At 42.3% G+C, this 25,098-nt stretch overlaps 1 long non-coding RNA gene across 8 annotated transcripts in view; it reads left to right on the plus strand.

Moving 5' to 3' along the window:
- The window catches only part of LOC103160625, a 48,373-nt gene extending 24,413 nt beyond the window's left edge, over positions 1–23,960 (plus strand). For 6 of the 8 annotated variants that reach the window (XR_003485253.2, XR_003485255.2, XR_003485248.2 and 3 more), the window contains 4 exons: positions 2,232–2,919; positions 3,892–4,000; positions 4,728–4,837; positions 23,651–23,960. This is a non-coding gene — a long non-coding RNA (uncharacterized LOC103160625). Of the gene's footprint in view, positions 1–2,231; positions 2,920–3,891; positions 4,001–4,727; positions 4,838–5,422; positions 6,251–6,912; positions 7,235–23,650 lie in introns of those variants that run through there. The other 2 variants (XR_003485249.2, XR_003485250.2) reach the window with 2 other exon arrangements.
- The last annotated feature ends 1,138 nt before the right edge of the window (positions 23,961–25,098 follow it).

The following is a 25,098-nucleotide window of genomic DNA, read 5'->3' on the forward strand; positions in this document are numbered from 1 at the left end:
AGATGAGACTTCCAGCCTTCTAGATCAAGCAACTACTAGATTCTTAGATTTTTCCATTGGTAGACAGCCATTGCTGGGCTATCTGGACCATAGCCTTTAAAGCCATTCTAAGAAATACAATACAAATTCATTGCCTCAGTTCTGTTCCTCAGAGAACCCTGACTAACACACTAGGATTCTATGTGTAAGGTCCTTTCCTGTGCCTACAAGGTCAAAGCTATTCCCTACTTTGCCCTCTATCAGGTTTAGGGGGTCAGGTCTTATTTTAAGATCCTTGATCTATATGGGTTTGGGTTTTTTCAAAGAACCAATGAAAATATTATTCTGTAAATATAGAGATTTGCCTTTGACTTCAAGCCCTGACTTCTCCTGTGTTTCATAGGAAAGCAGAGCCCACACCTTGGAGTAAAATTTCTAGGAGGAGAAAAGAGAGTCAGGTGACAAGAGAGACAACATCACACAGCATAGCAGACAGAGATGATTGTCATGGTTGGCACTTAAACTATTCAGTGTGATATAAACAGAAATGGGTTTCACTGTTCACGCGCGCACACACACGCACACACACGCACACACACACACACACACACACACACACACACAGTCATACTGTCTCCTTAGACACTACTTCAGCATCATCCTTTCCATTATTTCTCCAGCCACTCCCACTTAGTGTCTTTTCTTCCTTTAAAACACTGCCTTCTTGAGTTTCCATGACACAGGCTGTTGCCCTCTTGTTCTCCCTTTTTCTTCCCTCCCTTCAGACCTATTCCTCTCCTCTCACAGACCACTTTCTACTTCCAGATACACACACACACACACACACACACACACACACACACACACACACACACACAGAAATACAGACCCTCGCACAGGAACATGGACATTTAAATCTAGATTCTACTTCTGAGAGAAAACACAATGTATTTTTCTTTCTAATTCCATGTTAAGTGGAATTTTAAACACTCTGCTTATATAAGAAGATGGTGGTGACCTTCAAAACCAAACAGTGACAATGATCAAAATAAAATTACACCATCAGCGATTGGTGGCTTCTAGGGTAGGGTAAGTCAGTGTTCTTCAGGGTTGTGGTCCTGAGAGACAACCCATGCTGCAGGGGATGATCCCACATATATGTACCTACAGGCAGTACTAAATAGACTCAGGAGTATGAAATATCGATAGATAGATAGATAGATAGATAGATAGATAGATAGATAGATAGATAGATACATAGATAGATAGATAGATAGATAGACAGACAGATCACACAAATTAGGAAGGAAAAGCAATCGGAAAGATCAGGAATTGGAGGGGAGCAATGGGGGTGGATTTGATCAAAATATATTATATTCATGAATAAGTATTATGTAAAATGTTTGAAAAGATAGACACTTCCATGTCTTTGGATATGTCTGCTGATGTGGCAGTTACCAGCACAGATGACAGGAAAGACTTCACAGTAAATTAATAAAAATATAAGGAAATTGAGTCATGAGCTCCTCTGCTGGGTTAGTCATGCTAGAAGTGTCAACAGCCACACGTGACGCATTCTGCCATGCTGGACACACAGGTGTAACATCCCATCACTCCGAAAGGCTCTACACAGCAGTATGGCTTTAGAATCTAAATTTTCTGTGGTTAACTTGATGGCATTTGGTAGCCTGCATGGAAGCAGGTTTATTCCAATCAAAATGAATCTTCCAATAAAATGATGAGGACACAAGGTAATTTACAAAACTGCTTGTTCTCAATATAACTGAAATTCTTCATGCCAGCACACTTTTTAATAACTTTATGCCATGCTTCTCGTTATCAAAACATAATGATGATACTATTGCCTAAGAAATAATGATTTATTTCCTATGACTGCCGTACCAGGCTTTGACAGACTTGTTAAAGTAGGCAAAATGTAGGATATTGTTGTGCAGATGTGCGCTACACAAGGCCTCAGGCTCCACCCCTGGTCTGCTGTATCAACTCTGTTCCACTGAGGCCTGGGAGGGATTCACAGGCACACTGCAACTAGACAGAGTGGCGCAGAGCTTCTTCGAAGCAGACAGCTCAGAGAGAGCCTCTGAAGTTGGCCAATTTGATTGCTCCATATGCTCCTCAGATCTTGTCAGTGACCCGCGCATCAGCTATTCCCCAAGCCTTTCTTGCTCATCTGTCTTCCACTAATGAGGATTTTAAAAGCCAAATACTTTCTTTCTCTGCCTTTCTTGCAGCTAACAGTCACAGTAACCAGTTGTGGACTCGGAGGCGTAACTCGACGTCTGGAAGGTGGCTTCTGTGTGAGGTTTTCCTCTCTGATTAGAGCAGAGAGAATAAAGTGCCCCCCCTTTGTGGCACCTGGCCGTGTCTTTTCAGCTCAGTATTACAGTGCGAGGATGAGCCACATGCTTGGGGCCAGTGCGCCACCTCCACCAAGCCTGGCGGCAGCAGTGCAATCCCTAGGACACAGGTGACGGGAGGAGAGAACCGACTTCTGCAAGTCGTCCACCGACTTCCAGATGCATGTGCCACCTCCCCAGCACCCAAGAAGTGTCATGGCCTTTTAATGAAGAAGGGTAGACACACGAAATTCTGAAAGCATATGTCTTTGTTTACAAAAGATGCCCGGAGCTGTGACCACCACTTTAGGAGGAACAAGGGAAGACCCTAGCCTGGGAAGAATATGGGTCATGGGGCTGGAAGGAGCCTGGGTCCTTGGGGACATCACTGGGACAAGGCAGTGACCAAGCTGCCCACCTTTGACTTCTCTGTTCTGTGGTATACTTGAATCCTTTGGTCTAAGTCAGTGTTCTAGTACCCGCAGCTGACTTTGTTCCTAGACCACTGGGGAGGAGCAGAGCAGGGGGAGCACCGAAGAGGAGCACAGCCTTCATGGAAGAGAGACAGGACAGGCTAAGCCAGGTATACAAAGTTCACAAACACGAATTCAAAACTTAGCAAGCACTCAGAATGCTTAGTAATACTGCAGATGACGGGAGGGTAACTCCAAGTATTGGGGGCTGGGCACATTTTCTCTCATGACGAAATGAACTTGACGGTTGGTTCATTGGGGGCGGGGTTAGAGATGGAACATGAGCCACACATGGGCATGAGTCCTCAACTGGAGAGTTTGTCCCTTGGTTAGTGATCACAAATGGGATCTTGGGTACCTATTTGTTAACCAGTCTACGTTTAACCCTTTCTGCTGCTACTGCTTTTCCATACCTCCTAAACCATACTTAACATATTTAACACTTAAGGGTCAGACAGTAACATGATATAAATGACAAGGTTGTGTCTTCCTAAACTTGTGACTAAAACTATTTAATCACAGGGAGACTCCTCACATTTGCTGATTTTTTTTCCAACCTGAATCAATGATATCTCCTCAGGACAAAGAATGGAAACCATACTATCTATTTTTGGACTGGAATTGAAATATTCTGTGACATTTCAATCATGTCTAGCCAGGATAAAACAACTCCACTGCTGATTCTGTACAAAAGGGAGTATAATGAAAGGCATGGATTACCAAATTTTTTAAGGATTAGGGTTTAAATCTTCCAATCATATAAGAATATTCATTGCATAATGAAAAAATATATTTCAAGACTTGTGTATGAAATTCTTCATAAATCAAAGAATGCATTTACATTTTCACCATGAGGATATGAATGTAAATGGTTCTTCTGGCATTGCGAATGTCCCCAGTAATTATGCTGATCAGTTCTGTTCATGCTACAAAAATGAAAATTAAAGGTGCCTGTGTTTAGGGTTACTGGATGCCCACCCATCCATGCGTGTTCATTCTGCAGTTTGTTTAGTTTCTGGGCTTAGTTCTGACCTTTTATTTCTTTGGGGGTGAGCTCATTTGTCCCTCATTCTTCTCTAAAGGTGATGGCCACTAAACTGTGTATACACATCATTCAAAGACTGATCCGAGATGCCACACAGGCTTGATACACAGAAGATGAGAGCTGTCTGCTATGTTGGTGATACGCAGGTTCTGATTCCACAGACTCTGTGAAGCCTAAGATTGCCCATGGTTTGGTGTTTTCCCGTGTGTGTGTGTGTGTGTGTGTGTGTGTGTGTGTGTGTGTGTTTGTATGTTGTGTGTGTATGTGTGTGTGTGGAGTGTGTGAGTGTGTGTGAGTGTGTGTGTGTTTATATGTGTGTGTGAGTGTGCGTGTGTGTGTATGTGTGTGTGTGTGTGTGTGTGAGTGAGTGTGTGTGTGTGAGTGTGTGTGTGTATGTGTGTGGTGTGTGTGTGAGTGTGTGTGTGAGTGAGTGTGTGTGTATGTGAGTGTGTGTGAGTGTGTATGTGTGTGAGTGTGAGTGTGAGTGTGTGTGTGAGTGTATGTGTATGTATGTGAGTGTGTGTGTGTGAGTGTGTGTGTGTGTGTGTGAGTGTGTGTGTGTGTGTGTGTGTGTGTGTGTGTGTGTGTATTCCCACATGATGTTCATATCAGGAATCATCCTCAGGTGCTCTTTCACCTTATTCATTGAGGCCAGGTCTCCCAACAGCATTCAGACCTCATCAATATCGTCAGCCTCACTAGCTAGTTTATGCTCTGGCCTCCCAAACTTGGATTACAAACAAGCCACAATTCCCACTGGCTATTAATGTGAGGTTCTGGGGATCTGAACACCTGTCCCTGTGCACGCAAAGCAAGCACCTTTATTACCATTGAGCCAGCTCCCCAACCTGTGATGTTCTCCTTTCTCCCCAGCTCCCAGGTGATGCTGAGGCTGATGGGCTGTGCGTGAGTCAGATTTCCAAGCACTCATTTATATCATCCACTTTGTCAATGAAGAAGAACAAGTTTCTGACATCTTCAAGGTTTGTTCAAAACTGTGAATAGCAAAGTTGAAACTCTCACCCATGGAGGTAGATGTATCTAACTCACTTCCTATTTCCTGGGTGGGTTTTCCCTCCCATCCTCATGCATCTGAGACTAGTCTTTGGTCCCAAACCAGTGCACACTTTATAGTCTTTTGATTTGTTCAAAGTATTACCAAGTCAATGAAAATGTTAAACCTATAAACTAAATCTGTAGCACACAACAGAAGGATCAACATGGCTTTACTTTCATATGAGAACACAGTAATTTGGGTTTGGGATATTGGAATGATATACAGAGAGAAATATCATCTTAAAAATACTATGCACTGTTAATATGCCAGCTCCGTACAAAGATGTCCATGTGACTGAAGGTGGCAAAAGGCTGAGTGGAAAAGGTTTCTGACTAATTGGAAGAAGCATCTCTCAGTAGAGGACAAAACAACATCAGGGCTTCCATTCACCTTCCTTTTCCTGTCTGTATCTCCTCCCTATCTCCCACCTCCTTCCTTGCTTGCCATTGAATGCATGTCTACAAAACCTTCTGGGATCTGCCTTCGTTGTGATGATTCAACTAACTGAAAGAAGTGTAAGATCCATATGAGAATCCGAGAGCAGCACAGTGATATGCTGCTTGGAGCGATGTTGGTGAGCTAGAGACATCACAGTTAAGTAAGCATCCTGGAAGTCACCCAGAATAAGCATATGGGAGACCTCCGTTTGAGATCATTATCATTCAGTCACTGTCCATTATGTTGGAGCTGACACTGACAACCCACATTGACGCCCAGGTAATTTTTCATCTTCACCAGCGGCACTAACAGCCACAGAGTGTTTCTGGCACCATTTGGCTGAGAGGAGCCCACGCGGCCATCCACCTGCTCCTCCACACAGTTCTTGCCGCGGCCCAGCAGCCTAGAAGTTTCTTTCTCTGCGCTCGCTCTCTGTCTTACACCTCCAAGCCCATTTCAGCCGGGCCTAAGAACCTGTTTGGGTACTAAGCACCATTTGGACCGACTGCAATTTCTACACCATGACTTCTGTGACTTGGGATTTAGAAAAGACAGACCACATGGGTTTTCAGCGGGCTTCCTCCATTTTGGAAACCTGAGGCTCCTCCCCTTCCATATACGGTAGACAGGGCCTGCACACAGCTGCTTGGCACCAGATAACCCTTGGCTATGCCAAGAAAGTTTTTGTTACTCTGCAGGCCTCTGCCTGCCGCCTGAGGATCCTGAGAAAATGCAGAAATCCTGGCTTTAGTGGTCTATGGCTGCATCATCCCAGCTGTTTTGGATGTAGGATAAGTTAGGCCACTGCTTCAAGGGTTGTTTGATCGAACCATATTAGTCTAGAAGGAATCCATAGCTTTTCATTTTCTGTAGAAACACAAGCAAGAAATCTTTTCCCAAGTAGCCTGTCCTTGGACTTAAATTTTGAAGTCAAAGCATTTTAAAATGTATAAGTTGGATTAATTTAGCAGTATTTATAATCAAATGTATTTTAGCAGCTGTAACTCTTTCCTCAGCAATCAATTTAAAGACAACCATATAGCATATAGTATCTAGACTCTGAGTATTTTCCATCTTTACGTGGCTATTTATTTATTTTACTTTTATTTTTTCTTTTTATGAGACAGGGTTTCTCTGTGTAACTTTGGCTGTCCTTGAATTCACTTTGTACACCCTGCTGGCCTTGAGGTCACAGAGATCTGCTTGCCTTCTATTTAATTCCGTGTTGTCTATTTAAATCCATCAGCTCTGGCAGGAAAGACCCACAAATAAAACAAAATAGAGAGATCCAAAAGGCCACCCACATAGCACTTTCCCCACACTTTTTAAGATCCTAAGAAGTTTACTTTGGAAAATAATGTCACCAAATTAGTCATGTGACGTGATACCTATGGCTTCAATCGAGTATTTGAAATGGGTTGTTTTTTCTGTTTATAAATTAGTGACCACACCCAAGAGGGGAGGGAAGAGACATTTAGTATAGACATCTTGCCAAAGATGAGAAAACAGTTTTGGTATATGAGGGGATGATACCAACCTAACTTTTCATGAATCATCCCACAGCAGGGAAACTGGACAGGAGAGAGCCCCCTAAGACCTGCCCTCATCACACACGCTCCTATATTGTTGAAGTGAGAAGATGGAGAGGGTTGAGAACCATTAACTTCCAGGGACCTTCCAAGCATTTTCTGCTCCAAAACTTTAGTCCTGTGACTCATTCAAGCAAGATGTTTAAAGGGGTGTGTTTTTTCACACCTATGTAAGTATGTGTCCACGTGTATAAGTGGTATGCAACTACACATGTGTCCATATGCCTATGGAGGCCATAGGACAATCTTATTTTACATATCAATCCCGTTTCCTCTCCCCCCACCCCCCCACCTCCATCCCATCCCTCTTCTGCTCCATAGAAAGGGTGAGGCCTTCATTGGGGGATCATCAAAGTCTGTCGCATCATTTGGAGAAGGGCCTAGGCCCTCCCCCATGTGTCTAGGCTGAAAGAGTATCCCTCCATGTGCAGTGGGCTCTCCTGTCCATTCATACACTGGGATAAACAATGATCCACTACCAGAGGCCCCATAGACTGCCCAGGCCTCCAAACTGACACCTAGGTTCAGGGGACCTGGTTCCATCCTATGCTGGTTTCCTAGCTATCAGTCTGGGATCCATGAGCTCCCCCTTGTTCAGGTCAGCTGTTTCTGTGGGTTTCCTCAGCATGGTCTTGACCCCTTTGCTTATCACTTCTCTCTCCCTACAGCTGGATTCCAGGAATTCAGCGCAGTGCTTGGCTTTAAATCTCTCCTTATGCTTCCATTAGCTACTAGATGATGTCATATAAGGTAGGTAGCCATCAATCTCATTATACAGGAAGGGCATTTAAGATAGACTCTCCCCTATTGTTTAGATTCTTATTTGGGGTCATCCTAGTTATATCTCTGGACATTTCCCTAGAGCCAGATTTGTCTTTAACCCTATAATGCCTGCCTCTGTCACGATATCTCTTTTCTTGCTCTCCTCTATTTTTTCCGACTCAATCTTCCTTCTCTCTCATGTCTATCTCTCTCCCCCTCTTCTCCCCTTCTCTTTCTCCCAACTCCCTCTCCCCTCACCCCATGCTCCCAGTTTGCTCAGGAGATCTTGTCCTCCCTTTCCTCTTCCCAGGGGGACCATGTATGTTTCTCTTAGGGACCTCCTTGTTTCTTAGTTTCTCTGGAGGTGTGGATTGTAGGCTAGTAATCCTTTGCTCTATGTCTAATATATGTATATGAGTGAGTACATACCATGTTTGTCTTTTTGTGACTGGGTTAACTCACTCAGGATAGTTTCTTCTAGTTCTATCCATTTGCCTTGAATTTCAAGATTCCATCCCCCCCCACACCATGAGTAATACTCCATTGTGTAAATGTACCACATTTTCTTTATCCATTCTTCAGCTGAGGGGCATCTAGGTTGCTTGTTGATTCCAGGTTCTGGCAAATAATGCTGCTATGAATATAGTTGAACAGATGTCTTTGTTGTATGAATGTGCTTCTTTTGGGTATATGCTTAAGAATGGAATTGCTGGATCTAGTGGTAGACTGATTCCCATTTTCCTGAGGAACCTCCATACTGATTTCCAAAGTGGCTGTATGAGTTTGCACTCCCACCAGCAGTGAAGGAGTGTTCCCCTTTCTCCACATCCTCTCCAGCATAAACTGTTGTTGGTATATTTGATTTTAGCCATTCTAACAGGAGTAAGGTGGTATCTCAGAGTTGTTTTGATTTGCATTTCCCTGATGGCTAAGGATGTTGAACAATTTCTTATGTGTCTTCCAGCCATTTTAGGTTCCTCTATTGAGAATTCTCTATTTAGTTCTGTGCCCTACTATTAAGTTGGATTGTTTGGTGTTTTGGTGGCTAGCTTCTTGAGTTCCTTGTATATTTTGGAAATCAGCCCTCTGTCAGATGTGGGGTTGGTGAATATCTTTTCCCATTCTGTGGGCTGCTGTTTTGTCTTGACTGTGCCCTTTGCCTTACAGAAGATTCTCAGTTTCAGGAGGTCCCCTTTATTAATTGTCCGTATCAGTGTCTGTGCTACTGGTGTTATGTTCAGGAAGTGGTCTCCTGTACCAATTAGTTCAATGGTACCTCCCACTTTCTCTTATAAGAGGTTCAGTCAAGCCATCTTGTTGTAACTTGTTTTTTGAAACAGCCTCTTACTGGTCTAAAGCTTGCCAGGTAGGCTGGAGGCGTGGGCGGAGCTGACCAGTGAGGTCCAGGAATCCAGCTATGTCCCACACCCCAGTTCTGGAGCTACAAGCACATATTACCACACCCCAATTTTCATATGGATTGTGGGGAGGGAGTCAGACTCATGTCCTCATGCTTGCCAGATAAGAAGTTTAACAATTCAGTCATCCCCAGTGCCCTGGAGGAGCCTCTGATTGGGGTTTCCTGTAACCTCATTTCCTGTCTCAAGTGACCACCAGAGTATTGGAATAAACTCAATACTGGATTTATCAAAAATGAGACTCCAGTGTCTCCCATGTTTTGATTTCAAAGTCCCAAGTACTCTTCTAAAGGTCTAAGCTGCCCCAATGCAAGTGCAACTGGGAAGGCAGCAGGGTCCATCACTCCATTCAGAGACCCCAGTACCTCCCTTCTTGGATTTGATTAAACAGAGTCCATCTCTGTTTACCATCTCACAGTAAGAGATTCAAGAATTGGGTTTCTGCAAGCTTGTCTCCACATCCATCAAATGATGTATGATTACCACATTGATTTTCATGTTTTTTCTAAGTCCCAACGCTTAAGTGGGGATGGCCATTTCTCTGAGAATATGGGCATTGTTTACAGTAGGGGGTGGGCCCAACTGGTGAACACTACAACCCTGTCTCTGTAGAGGCTCCGTGAGTACATCCCATTTAGGTTTCATCAACTCTAAGTCAATCTTGTTGCTAGCAATGTTTGCTCTTTGTTAAAAATAAAATTATAGAAGTGGGTTTTTTTTGTTTTTAAGCAAGAAAAACTGAAGCAAAAGTTAAATAATAGCTTGAAGACTAAAGATTCATTGACTAAGTGTATTTTCTTCATATTAAAGAAAGGCTTAAGTTTAACTATAAATAAATATCTTCCCTTCCCAGCAACATTACTCCATGGCCATTAAAATTATCTATATTCTCATCACTTGACATATGAATTAGGTTACAAAGCTAACACATATCTAGAAAATCTATATGTTGACTTAATGATCAACACATACCTGGTAAACAGAATATTTTGGAAAATGGGGCTTTATAGAGGTAATCAAGTTACAAGGAGGCCATTAACTTCCATTGTAAGCTAAGGTGATGGCATCCTATATTTTAAGAAGGAAATGTGGGTAGCCACAGACATAGAAGAGAGGGTGGGGTGGGATGAAGAGACACAGCATGGAATAGGAGCTCTTTAAGTCAGTGAGGCTCAGAGACACTGAAGGCTTGCTGACCAGGGACTTCAGAGGGAGCAGCTTGGCCAACCCTTTGGTTTCTAACTTCTAGAACCCTAACAGTAGATTCCTGCAGTACCAAGTCACCCAGGTTTTGACACTTTGTCTCCCTAGAAAAACCATATATCTGAGTCCCTCTAATCTTCCAGGAGTCTACATTCATCTTGCCTGAAGGCCCATAAAGCAATTCTTGGCCCAGAGGAAACATATGAGCTCAAAAGTGTTTGGAGCTAAAGCCAAACCATGGTGGACAGATTTAGGAAGGAAGGTGAGGGGCAGGAGGATGAAGCTGAGGGGAAGAAGGTTCACCCTGTGAGTGGCTGTCCTTGCAGATGCCTGGGTTTAACTCACAGATGAAATCTAGAGACACAGCCTGAGGCCCCAAAGAATAGGCTAACACAGGAAAGCAAACTATTGGAACCAAGTCCCTCCTGGATCTGCAAGCATCCCACTAAGAGCAGAAAGACTGGATTTTAAAACAACAGAAACCATCTTAATGATCTAACCCCAGATGGGATGTCCCCAGCACAAAAACCACAAGGACTGTGAAATAAAACAAGACAACTTGCTTCTTCCAAAAGTTGCTGGTTCCATAATGATGGCCCCCAGTCAAAATGACCTTGAAGAAACTCTACATCAACATGTTTAGCTTGAAGAGGACAAGGATATAAGCCAGGAGAACGCAGAGCAAGATGAAGAAAGGAGGTTCAAACAGGGTATGAAAAGAGAATTACTAAGGAAATCAAAATAGTGAAGAGGGACTGAATGAGGATGGCAATGAACATTATCCAAGAAGATCAAATACAAAGTGCAGTGGAAAGCCTTCTCAAGAGAACCCATCATGTGGAAGTCACAATCTCAGGGCTTGAAGACAAGGCAGAGGAGTCAAGTCGCTCAGTCAAGGCCAATGATAATTTTTAAAGCCTATGAAGGAATGAATATTCCAGAACTTTGAGACACTATGAAAAGGTTAAAATTTTATGAATGAGGGGCATGGGATAAGGAGCATAGTTTCACACCAAATAGGAAATGTCCTTCTTTGCTTTCTATTGCTGTGATAAACACCTTAGGCAAAAGTAACTTGAGGAGAAAATGGTTCATTTCAGTTTACAATGTATAATCTGTCATGAAGGGAATGTCAGGGAGGAAACTCAAGACAGGGACCTGGAGGCAGGAACTGAAGCAGAGGGCATTGAGGGTGCTGTCTGCTGGCTTGTTCCCCAAGGTTTGCTAAGCTTGGCTTCTTCAATGATCCAGGGCCACCTGCCCAGAAATGGCATCACCCACAGTAGGCTGGGCCCTTCCACATCGATCACAAATTAAGAAAGCAACCCATGAGCTTGCTCACATGGCACTCTGATGGGGCGTACTCTCATTTGAAATTCCCTCTTCTCAGATTACCCTAACTTGGGTTAAACAGACAAGAAAAAAATATTAAGCAGCACAGGGAATATTTTCAATAAAATCATAGAAGAAATCTCCCTAACCATAAGGAAAGAGATGTCCATCCTACTATAAGAAGCTCCCAGAACACCAAATACACAGTGCCAGAAAAGAAGCTATACACATCACATCATAGTTAAAAGACAGTAAGTACACCAAGACAGAAGGTCCATGTTACATATAAAGGTAAGCCTATCAGAGTAACTGCTTACTTTTCAATGGGAACCTTAAAAATCCAGAAGTTCTTGGGGAAATCTCAAATAGAATAGAATAGAATAGAATAGAATAGAATAGAATAGAATAGAATAGAATAGAATAGGACAGATATAAGTCTATGTGACTATAGGCTCCTGAATTCTTACGAACACGCCATACACATTTGGAGAAAAGGCAGCCTTTTCAACAAAGAGTGCTGGGTCAAATGCATCATTGTGTGACCAGAAATTACTAGAGAAAAAAGTATAGTAGGCTTGATAATAGTGACATAGCTAAGGACTTTCTCAATAGGACTCTGGTCACTCAGTTCATAAGGCCAACAATGGACAATCTGGACCTCTCAAAAGTAAAAGGTCTTATGACACAAAGGAGATGCATTTGGGTGAAGAAGCAGACTGAAGAATGGAGAAAATCCTTGTCAACTATACATCTGACCGAGGATTATTGCCTAGACTATACAAAAAGTCTAAAAAAACTAAACATCGAGAAAACAATCCAAGAGGCTGAAGAAATGGTTCACCAGTTAAGAGCACAGTCTGCTCTTTCAGAGAATGTAGGCTCAGTTCCCAGAATCCACATGGCAGACAGGCAGTTCACAACCCTCTGTAACTCCAGTCCCAGAGGATCCTACACCCTCCTCTGGCTTTTTCAGGCACTGCATGGACAAAGTCCACAGACATTGAGGCAAAAGACACATACTCATAAATAAAATCTTTTTAAAAATACAAAAAGAAAGGAAAACCACCTGATTTTTTAAAAAATGGTCTGTGAAACTAACAGAGTGCTCTTAAAAGAATAAACACAAATACTTAACAGATACCTTAAAAAGTGGCCAGCATCTTAACCAGCAGAGAGATGCAAGTTAAAACTGCTCTGGGGTTTCATCTTAGCCCGTCAGAATGTCAGAGACAGAGAAAACAAATAACAACAAATGCTGATGAGGAGGCGGGCAAAGTCTACCCCTCACTTACTGGGGTGGGAGCATAAACTTGTGCAGCCACTCTAGAAATCAGTGTAGAGACTCCTCCAAAGATTGAAAATAGATCTTCCTGATAACCCAATTACAACACTCCTGGACACAAACCCAAAAGACTCCACCATCATACAACAGAGAACTGCGTGTACATTTATATTTTGGTTCTTTTCACAACAGGGAGGAAACAGAACCAGCTTAAGTGTCCATCAACTGATGAAAACATAACGAGAATGTGGGGCATATACACAGGGGAAATTCTTTTCACCAGTAAAGAAGAACAAAATCAAGAAGTTTGAAGGAAAATGATTGATGGACTGGTAAAATATCACACTAAGTAAAGTAATCCAGTCCCAGGAAGTCAGCTCCTGGGCTTTCTCAGATATATGGATACTACTTACGTGTCTTTTAGAATTATGTTTTTAACTGTGAGTGCCAATGAAAGGGGCCAACAGAAGAGAGAGGAGGAAGATGGCGTAAGGAGAGGAAGAGCAGAACACATGGGACATGTGACCATGGGGAGGGGATGCTAGAGGTGGGGGAGTCTAGGTAGGGGGAGAATGGGAGCGTAGGAAAAAGGAAGGGGAAAGGTAACCAAACCTATATGAAAAAGTCATATGGAAATCTTCTGATTTATAAACACATACAATATAAATGCAGGAATCTGAAAGAATGCCCTCTCTCTGGGTGGATAATGCTTCTCCCCGAGGCCACAGGTTAAGACAAACTCCCCTGCCAAGTGTGAGGGGCCTCCTGTGAGTCACTGGTCAGAGAAACCCCAGATGCTCACAACAATACACACCGGCTATTGCTTATGGCTATTGCTCTTGGTTGCTTTACCAGATCTTAATGGTAAGACTCCATTGCTGAAAACCCCCCACTCTGATCTCAGAAAATGAAGAAATAAAGTTGCATAAGGTCAGGAAGCATCTCCCTTATTGGCTTGCTCTCATGCCAGAAGGAGCTATGCAAGGCACAAAAGCCATCAACCATCGCAACTAGCTGTGGACCCTGTGAGGCACAGCAGTGACCTTCCAGGCATGATGTACCCTCCTTTTCAACAGCACTATGACTGATAAGTCAGAACCAACCACTTTCCAATTGGACTTGAGGCCCATTCCTAGAAGGAAATCCTTGCCTATTTAGATGACAGTGTTCATAAGCCCTTGGCTGTGGGGTCACAGGCTACTATGGTCATGTCATCAAACTATCTCCTAAATAACAGGTATATAGCCGTGAGTGAAGGCTATGCCCAACCTTCACCAGCGAGCTCTTTCCTGAAGTGTGCACCAGTTAACTCAGTGGCTGTAGGCTGGCCAGAGTGGGGAGAATGAGTCCTGGGGCCTAATTGAGTCAGCAATACAACCTCCCCCCAGACTCAAGGATCTTCTTAAAGCAGAGATAAGATAGGAAGAACGTAAGAGCCAGAGGATGGGAAGATACGCTCTGCACAAGGTCGGTACCATCAATATTTCGTCACAGACAAGCAAGCAGCTATGAGACAGTTCCTCCCCAAGAGACTATCTGCAGGTGATGTTGTAGGGAAGTGTTATTTCTTCACTGCTGGAGGTGTTGGTAAGTCACCTTGCTCCAGCGAATCAGGTCCCATTCACAAAAACTTAAAAAATCAGTGGGTCACACACAAGAAAACATTCACATGTAAGGGTGTCAGGAGAGAGGCAGGAACCTATATGAAAACAACTAAACTTATTACATAAATGTATGAGGCTCACAAACTGTAACAAACTTGTTTTAATGTAACAACAAAAAAAATTACTAAATAGCATGAGAAGTTATTCCCTAAGAAAATCTAAACTCTGCGGTGGAGAGGAACAGGTCAGGAAGAGAAAAAACTAGGCAGCCTCCTCCTGAGACAGTGTTGATTATGACTTACCTACTATCTGTCTAATCTGCCAACTGGAGACATAAGAACCTTTTCATGGTTTTGATCTAGGAGAAAACAAATCACACATTCTTTCTAGCTACCAAGCCATGTTTCTTCTCAAAGAAGAAACACTCACTTAGAGTTGACCACAAGTCACTCTTGACTGTCCCTGGGTTTCATTAGTCTCTGGAGCTTCTGATTTCTGAGAGTGTCCTCTTCTTCCTCTTAGGAATTTCCAGGTGTCGTTCCACACATCAGCCACAAATCTATTCAGTGTTCTGGAGAAATAGTTGGCTTTTAGCTGCAGGTCCCTTACCTGCTTGCTCAAGTTCAAGTTTGTGGTTGCTTGCTTGCTTGTTTGTTAGGAGGTCTCTCCTGTAGTGGGCTGCTGTGGAGGTCAGCTTGCTGGGCTTCCTAGATGGATGAGCTGTGGTTATGAAAGTGCTGAGCTTCTAAATTTACATGATGAATATTCAACTCATGTGCTTGTGCAGCCTAGAAAAATAACCTCAGAAGCAAGGTGTTTCTTCCTAAGCAGGGCTTATAATCTCATTGCATAAATGTGCTGTTTTGTTCAGCACTTAATTAAGTGCACAGTACATACCATACTAAGTAGTGGATCATTTATAAAATACATAATTAAACCAAAGTATCATTATAAATTAATATTAGACTCAAGAAATCATGGTAACACTTGAAATCTATGGATAAAATCACTTTGCTACTTTTAAAGACTTGGGCTAATTACTCACCTCCGTGTGTGTGTGTGTGTGTGTGTGTGTGTGTGTGTGTGTGTGTGTACACATTCATATGTACATGTGTGTGATGGAATACCAGGTACATATGTGTCCACACATGTATGCAACTTTGACAGAGGGCAACTCTGAATGACCTGTCTTCAGGTATCATTCTTCTCCCTCCCTCTCTCTTCCCCATTCCCACCCTGTGTCTGTCTCTGTATATGTCTTCCTCTCTCTGTCTCTCAATGGCCTGGCACTTGTTAAGTAGGCTATGCTGTTGGCTATTTTAGATAGTCAGTCTCTGCCTCCTGACTGTGGGGACGACAAGCATGTGCCATCATGCCTGACATTTTTTATGTGGTTTTTAGCATCCAGCTTGAGTCAATGTGCCTATCAGGCAAGCACTGTGAAGACTGAGCCACCTCCTTAGCTTGACATGAGATAAATTTGGTTCTAAAATGCAAATTTAACTCATTGTCCATTGAAATGGAATTAAGGAGCAGGGGGTGTAACATATGATTAACTAAACAATTATGGTACAATTAATTGATAGTTGAGGAAATGGCAGCATTCATCATGGTTATTGTAATGATGGCTAACATCTGTTGACAATATATGGGATACATAGTGTGACCAACTTGTCAAGTATGCTCTCATTTGATCTTCACAGCTGATGTGCTGGATGGATGCTGCTACTCGGCCCATTTCAGATAATAAAATCACTGATCAGAGACAAAGGTGACTTACTCAAGGCATCCTAGGGAGATAAAATTGGGTGCTAGATTCCAGCACATCCTTCTCACAGAATAGCTAACAACAGAGGCAGAATGCTCACATACTAAACATGATACTCACTAACTAGGTTAAAATTTGAGTCATGTTTTACTTTCCCACTTTAAAGGATAATAGCCTTTGATTTGTTCTTATGCAAATACCATCTTAAAAATTAAACAGACTCCAACAATACTGTAAGGAAAATAGGCTGATAATCAAGGTTTGCATATTTCCTAGGACGTAAGAAAATCACTCCAGAAAACAAATATGTATTTTAATAAAAGGGAGAACGTATCTACTTGGTAGGTAGAGGAGAAAGTCCTATTCAGATGAGACATGTGAGATTTTGACCATCAACAGGTTTTTTTTTCAATTAAAAAATTCTTTTGGTTACAGAGTTTATGTCAAATATCTGATGTGCAAGAAAAGGGGACAGGGCCGATGCCATCACTTAATTACAGAGCATGGGTACCAAAGAGATGATGTCAATGCCCTTACATCAATCACAGGGCATACAACTTCAGCCCAGGGAGTGCAAGGATGATACAAACAGCAAATGGAAATGCAGAGGCTAAGATGTGTCAAATGTTGGCAGGAGAACTCTACTGAGACAGCTTGTAATTATTACTGTTCCTCTGTTTTCTTTTCTACACTCACACTGAGAGTTTTATTGTCAGGAACTAAATAACTTTATTAAGAACAACTATTGCTAACACATTCCTTCAAGAATATCTGAGTCTAATGCATTCCTTGCACTATTAGCAATCGTACATGGACTGAATGCCAACACAATGTCATTCCCCCCTCAGAACAGAAAACTGAATCTGGGATAAAGACATCATGTTCTCTTTCAGAGCACAGGAGGACACCACTAGCCACTGGTGAAGAAGGGAAGGGCCTATCTCACTAAGTGTCAGTCCATACCACAGTAATTATTGATAATTACATGGTAATAGGATGGTAATTATTTTAAAGAGTAGTTTAAATGATTTAAAGATCTTTTACCACCAGACTCTCATTTTCTAGAGGTTGCGACAGGAACCTTTGTTGCACATGGCATGGCCACAGTGTAGTAATATTGGGGATCACTTAGAAGGAGCTATGGAAGACTGTTGTCTGATTGACAGCCTATCATAATTGCATGAAAAATAATTGTTGACTAAATTCTGCCAGGGATCTTTCAGAATCTGTTACCACAGCATAGACTAGCCTGACTAACATGGAACACAGCTTTCAGAATATAGCCATTCTTGGGGCTTTTCTAGAACTCCAACTATTTCTGGCATACTCACCTTGGCACCCGAATGTGAAGGTCTTGACATGAAATTAAAACACTAAAGAGAAGGTCAGGTTGCTTGTTTTGGTCTCTATGGTGTCTCATTTCCATCTCCCCCTTGTTCATCTATCCTAGGAATTAATTTACATCTCTCAAAAACACCAGCACTGTACCTCTAAATATAACTGTACATGATAATTTGCCTTTGTCTTAGTATGTGTTGAAACATCATAACCAAAAGCAAGTTGGAGAGGAAAGGGTTTTCTTTGTTTATGCTTACATGTAACTGTTCAAAATAAGTCAGGGCAGGAATTCAAAAAGGGCAAGAACCTGGAGGCAGGAGCTGATGCAGAGACCATGGAGGGGTGTTGCTCCTCATGGCTTGCTCAGCCTGCTTTCTTATAGAGTTCAGGACCACCCACCCAGGGATGGCCCTACTCACAATAGACTGAGCCCTCCCCCATCAATCACTGATTAAGAAAACGCTCTACAGGCTTGCCTGCCTACATCCTGATCTTATGAAGGCAGTTTATCAATCTACATTCCCTCCTTTCAGATGACTTGACCTTTTGACAAGCTTACATAAAAATAGCCTGGACATCTTTCTCCATTCAATGCACTAGAAGTTATAGGCTGATGTCTTTGATGTCTAATTCCTTCTACTCAGTAGGATCATTAATTTGATCCATTTTGACATCTACCTAGTATATAAACACTTGTGTTATAAACACAATTATAACTAGGAACCATACATACTGTCAAAGTGAGGGTTAGAATCATACAACCTCTTAACTGTAATCTCCTGTAAAAATCAAAATCAGAAAACAGATCACATGATTCCAATATGCAATGGCATTGGATATACAGCACCATCCCAAAACACAGGGAAGGGAACATACTGTAGAAATATCAGACCAAAGCAAGTCTGAAAACCAACTGGGCAGACTCCAAACTCTGCATGTCTGATGTCAAAACATTCTTCAGCTCTCCAACTGTGTTCATCTTTGTTGATTGCAATGCTCTTCTTTCTATCGGGCTGGTTCCACTCCCTGTTAACAGCTCTACTTGGCAAGTATTTCACACTCTGGTATCTTGAAGATCCTGGGTCATCCAAAACAATCCAGGCTTCAACTTCACCACTTCATGCAATGACCTCTTAACTAGGCCTCCATTCAGGGACACCCCTGACACTTGGCTGGCCTCAACAGCTTTCCTTACTCTCAGGGGCAAATTACATAACTTGTTTCTTCTATCCTTAACTATAAAGCCAGAACCATGTGGCCAAAGCTGCCAAGTTCTGCTACTTGCTGGGGCTGGAACATAACCCCCTCATTCATTCAATTAATTTTCATCAGCTTTCTGTTTCGGCTGTTCCCTTCACTGCCTAAGCTTGACTATCCTGAAACCAGATATGTAGACAAGGGCTACCCTTGAACTCAGTGATCTGCCAGCCTCTGCCTTACCAGTACTGGGGTTAAAAGCATGTACTACCATGCCAAACTCTACACTTTTTTAAAATTCCTTTTCACAAATTGGAAACTTAGCTGGGTGGGATCTTGCTCAGAGATCACCACTCTCTTTATTCTATTTCTTAACCTGCTTCTCTCCTTGAACACAGCGCTTAGCTCCATCCACTTTCTGGAACTCTTTTCTCCTCAAATATTTTTCCTTGTTCAGCTTGCTCCTTTTCATTATAAGTCTTCATTAGAGTTAACACTAACAACCACACAACTAGGCTGTTTTGAAATTTCCTCTGCCAACAGAATTAATCCAAGCTCTTCACTTAGTCTCAGGCTGACTTTTTGGGCAAGGGCAAAAAGCAGCCACTTTCTTTATCAAAATATCACAAGACCAGGCTCTAGGCCACATACTAAGATGATTCTCCTCTTAAACTGCTTGATTCCCATAGTTCATCAAATCGCATTCAGCACCACTATCTTCCATGCTCCAACTAGTATGGCCCATTAAGAAGTGCTAAAGCATTCCACTGATTTCCTAACCCAAAATACCAAAGTCCATATTACTCCAAATAAAAACATGGTCCACCTTATCACAACAATACCCCAGTCCCTGATACCAACTTGTCTTAGTTAGGGTTTCTATTGCTATGAAGAAATCCCGTGACCATGTCAACTCTTATAAGGAAAACATTTAATTGGGGTGGCTTGCTTACAGTTTCAAAGGTTCAGTACATTATCATCATGGTGGGGAGCATGGTGGTATGCAGGCAGAGATGGCTCTGGCTACATCTTGGTCAGAGGGCAACAGGAAATCAACTGTGACACTGGGAGTAGCTGCCACTCCCTATGAGATTATGGGGCAAATTACATTCAAAACACCACACATACCCAACAATGCATAATAAAGTATCTTTGGTTGAAATTTCTTCCCTTCTTCTCCAGGCTTAAGCACTATTATAGCCAATAGGACCACTCAATAGAAGGGTTCATTAATGCCAAGGTGCCAAGACCATGTAGATTCATCAAGATCATTTCCATGTGTTTGTGGAATGCTGAGACAGGAGGGTTTCCTGAGTTCAATGCCAGCCTGGCTACATAGTGAATTCAGGCTAACTTTCCCTACAGAGTAAAACCCTGTCTCACAAAGTAAATAAATAAATATACAAATAGGTTTTTAAGGATAAAATTTCTTTAAATTACAGTTTGCTATTTGATCAGATCAATACCTACTTTTTTTCTCCTGAAAAATCTCCCTGTTGTCTGTTATGAAACATAGCTGGGGTCATATGATGGGGAGGGATCAACATAGGAGAGGACTTCAAAACGATTAAAAACAGGTAGATCTGGAGTGACTGTGGTTTCCAAAAACTGGCAGGTATCACACACTCAATTGTATCACCTACCACTCATGAAAGCAACAAATACTCACACTATCTGTATCTCATACATGCACTAAAGGAGGGGCGGGGAACACTTGTAGGAACAAGATGCCAAAAAATACACTACTGCCAGGAGGCCACACATGAAGGACATCTGCTCGATTGTAAGACATAGAAAGGAAATCACATTTGGAGAGTTGCAGAGCACAGAGTGGAGAACTAGACTTTTACCCAGAGGGAGATGGCTGAGTGCCTGAAATAATATCCAACAAAACTACAAGGTATCTCCAGAAAAGCATGTATAAATGAGCATGGCCTCTTCTGGAAAGTGTAGTAGTTCAGAAAAGCAATAGTGAGCAACAACCTCCTTCCTCTACAATGTATTGGCTTTTGACAAATGCTTACCATCAAGCACTGAAAGCCAACAGTTGTCTACACTGTGGCTTTCCTTTGAACCCATCAAAATAGCATGCCTTGTGTTAAAGACCACCTCCAGGAGAGAGTTAGAATGTTGGAAATCTGGAAGCTTCAACTATTTTCTATATCAGATGGTCCCCCAGCTTTCCATCTTGGGATGACATAGAGGGTCTCTTTCTATATAAAGTCTTAACCCTCCTCAAGACCATCAAATCCAAGAGCATGGCTACCAGATACGACACAAACACTGCACTGAAGATAGACAAATAATGTTTTGCCTCATGTTCCTTCCATATATATTACTGCCAGAACACAGGCCCTATTGCTTAAAGTCTTTTAATGGTATCCACCATGGTATCTGCACAGAGCCAATTCTGATGGGTTATCTAAGTAAAGACTGACTTTATTGGCATGACCAAAGACCTCATAAGAAGCAACCTAACTGTGAAGAGCTTTTTTTACCTGGCTCATGGTTTGAGGAGACACAGTCCATCACAGAGGAGGGAGCAATGGCACAGTCTCCTTGTGTCTGCTTCCTCACACTCAGCAGACCAGAAACAGAGATAATGTTGGAACTCAACTGAAAACTCTCCTCCCCATTTTTATTCAGTCTGCATCCCCAGTCCATGAGATGATGATACTGTTTATGGTGGATCTCCACCCATAGCTAATCCTCTTTGGAAAAGCCCTTACAAATAGACCTAAGGGCTATTTGATTCTGTAGGCTCTTCTTTAATCCAATCAAGCTGTCGATCAAAATTAACCATAAATCCAGGCATTGTTAATTCTTATATAATCCTGGAAAATATTTTTCAAGCTTCTTATAAATGATGAAGAGATTACTATGATCTAATAAGCTTATTTTCTACTTTGACCTCTGAGGAATGATTTCTCTTGTACACAACCAAAAACTTAGGGCAAACCATAACCATGCTGGGTCCTAATTACTTAGATTCTTGGCTCAAGGGCTGGGATTGCCTCTCTAACTTCTGTGTGCTTCTGCTTTTAACAGCAGGCAGAAGGTGGAGTTGCAGAAGCTTCTAAGACTGTTTTAGACACAGGCACAGAAAGCCGAGAGTGCCTGGTAACTGATGTCCCCACCAACCACAGTATGGAAACCACTGAATTCATTCAAGGGACAAAATACTACAAAGGGGGTGGTTAAGTTTGTTTCCCACAATCTAAAGGCCAGAAGTCTAGTTCAAGGTATTAGCAGGGTTGATTTCTCCAAATTCTCTACCCCTGGCTTATAAACTGTCACCTCTTTCTGTGTTTTTACATGGTCACCCCTTTGGGTGTGTCTGTATCCTCATTTCTTCTTATAAGGAAATTGATCATATTGGATTGGTCCCACCCACGTGACCTCATTGTAATTTTCTCTTTAATGTACATTGTAGGGAAAATGCACATAAATTCCTGTTTAGAAGTACTGCTGACCACGCCCATTTGGGCATGGTCAGAGTTAAGTAACAAGGGTTTAAGAAGCAGAGGGGCTCACACAAGGCTCTCCTTCACCTGACTGAGCTAACTAGGAAGTATTTTGTGGGTCTTTCCTGCTCTGGTGCAAACCTGGTCACTGGCTCCCTTGCATGAGTATTTTTTCCTAATAAACTACCTGTTATCAATCTATTTCTGACTCCATTTTGTAATTGTCTATAGATCATGTCTCCAAATACATTCAGGTAAGAGGCACAAAGGATTGGGACTCCAGTGTGTAACTGGGAGAGGGGCAGGGCATACTACATCCTATGGTAGTAGACAGAATGAGGCATGACTTACCCTGAGCTCCTCATCAGAGTTAATCTGGGGTCCAGGTATGGTCTAAACCATGCTATTACTTGAGGTTACTCTGGCACTGTGGCCCTGTTTTCCCCCACCTCTTAGTGTTCTCTCCTACAAGCACAGGCATTCTCATCCTAAACTAACTCTGGAGGACAGTGAACTAGGACAACACCCTTGGCAAACACTCCTTTGCTCACAAAGAACATGCCTCTTGCTGGAGAAATGGTAGATGAAATCTTATGGGGAGCAAAGATGCCACAGTCTCTCTTCTGTAAGAGCCACAGAATGCTGGGAGAGAAATTACTAATTGCCTTTTGGAGAATTCTGGACTTTTTTTTTTTACTTTTTTATATTTAATTTTATGAAATTATAATTTCACATGTTAATCCCTTCTCCCTCTCCCACCCAACCCACAACCAATCCCCTCCCCTTCCCCCTCCACTCCCCATGGAGGGTAGGGCACTCCACAGGGGCTCCCCAAATTCTACAACATGATCCTGGGCCGGGCCTAGGCCCTCCCCCATGTGTCCAGGCTGAGAGAGCATCCCTTCAAGTGGGATGGGATCTCGAAGTCCCTTCTTTTTTTCTTTCCATATTTTTTTAATTTGAATTAGAAACAAGATTGTTTTATATGACAATCCCAGTTCCCTTGTCCCTACCACCCTCCCCTACCAACCCCCGAAACTAAAACCCTACCTATCACATATCCCTGAAGTCCCTTCTTACATCAGGGAAAAATCTAGCAATTACCTCTGGACCTTGATGGAAAGGAACGGCTGAACAAGAAGAAGGAAGATCTCACAGGAATTTAGACTTCAGAACTCTGTAGTCAGATCATGGTAAAAATGTAGCCTAACTGCCATGGAAATAGGCCAAGGTAAGAAGAGCTTGTCCCAAAGCCTAATTCTAGATGCCCAGCGTCTAACCTGTGGAGTCATTCCTTCAAACATACAATCACAGGGTCTGCTTTTCTTTTTTCTTTTTTTTCAGACCCCACAAAGAGCAAACTGCTTTAAACCAGAGACAGCTATTAAATGAAGTAAGAAGACTCATTCAATATCCCAGCTGCTAGAACAGTAGGAAAAGTAACATTTGGTGCTAGCAAATGAGCTGCTCAAAAAAATGCTGAGGCAGGGGGTCACCGATGACTTAATGAAGGCTGATTTAGACTGTTCGCCAGCAGGCAGAAGTCCACAAAAATGCAGCAGAACTGTACCTGTACGGAGGGCCCCATGGAGGAAGTACTACACCAAAATTATGCCTGAACCGCAAATAAAGTACCAAACTGTGCAAGACCACAGAACAGCAGTTCTCAACCTTGGGTCACGACTCCTCAGCCAAACCTCTATCTCAAAAATATTTAATTATGATTCATAATAGTAGCAAAATTACAGTTACAAAGTAGCAATGAAAATAATTTTATTGTTGGGGATTACTACAACATGAGGAACTGTATTAAAGGGTCACAGCCTTAGGGAGGTTGAGAAAAACTGCTGTAGAAGAAACAGGGCAAAGTTTGGGGAGAGAGTTGGTACATAAGGGCTCTGTACTTCCCTTCAATTATTCTAAAAACTTAAAATATTTTAGTGACTTCTCCTACAGTGTGACAATGGACCTGACAAAAGTGACTTAGAGGAGGAAGGGTTTATTGCAGCTTACAGTTCTAGGGGATACAGGTCCATCCTGGCAGCAAAGTTGTGGCAGCAGGGGCATGAGGTACCTGGTACAGTCAAGAAGCCCATACGGAGCTCATTTTTTCCTTCGTATGTAGCCCAGGACCCAAGCCTAGGGAATGGTGCCCCACACACAAGTTGGAGTCTTTTCATCTCAATAAACCCAATCAAGATAGTCCCTGACAGGCATGGCCAGAGGCTTGTCTTCTCGGTGACTCTAGATCCTGTCAAGCTGACAATGTACACAGCATTAATTATCACACTAAAACAGACATAAAAATCAGATCTATCAATTTTAAGGTCATCTGCATGCAAAATCACATACAAATAAATATCTAGAGGGCTGCTATTCAGAAATAACCCCCAAACAGAAATAACCTAAACATCTGTCAACAAACTACAGCTAAGCAGCCATGAGACAAATGGCATAGTGGTTCATTCCACAATGGGAACTCCCAAGTGCATTCAGTGAGAAAAAGCAACCAGGACAAGTAACTACTCTGTATTTCAGAATAGAGACAATGTCAAGGACAGTGTGCAGATTGGTAGATTTTGCCACTAGTAGTTGGAGGCAGTGATTAGGGGTAAACCTGGAGACGCAACAAAAGGAAGTGAGCAGGATTGATAGCTACACAGGTCTTTGAGTAAACTAAAAGCCACTGAATAGTGCATGGAAAAGTGCCACATTAATTGTGGGTTTATCTCAATTAAAAAAAATATATCAGGTTACCCTCTCCTTGACAGTTTAGAAAGAAAAAGTATGAT

Source organism: Cricetulus griseus, chromosome 4 (assembly GCF_003668045.3).
Source record: "Cricetulus griseus strain 17A/GY chromosome 4, alternate assembly CriGri-PICRH-1.0, whole genome shotgun sequence".
Taxonomy (NCBI): domain Eukaryota; kingdom Metazoa; phylum Chordata; class Mammalia; order Rodentia; family Cricetidae; genus Cricetulus; species Cricetulus griseus.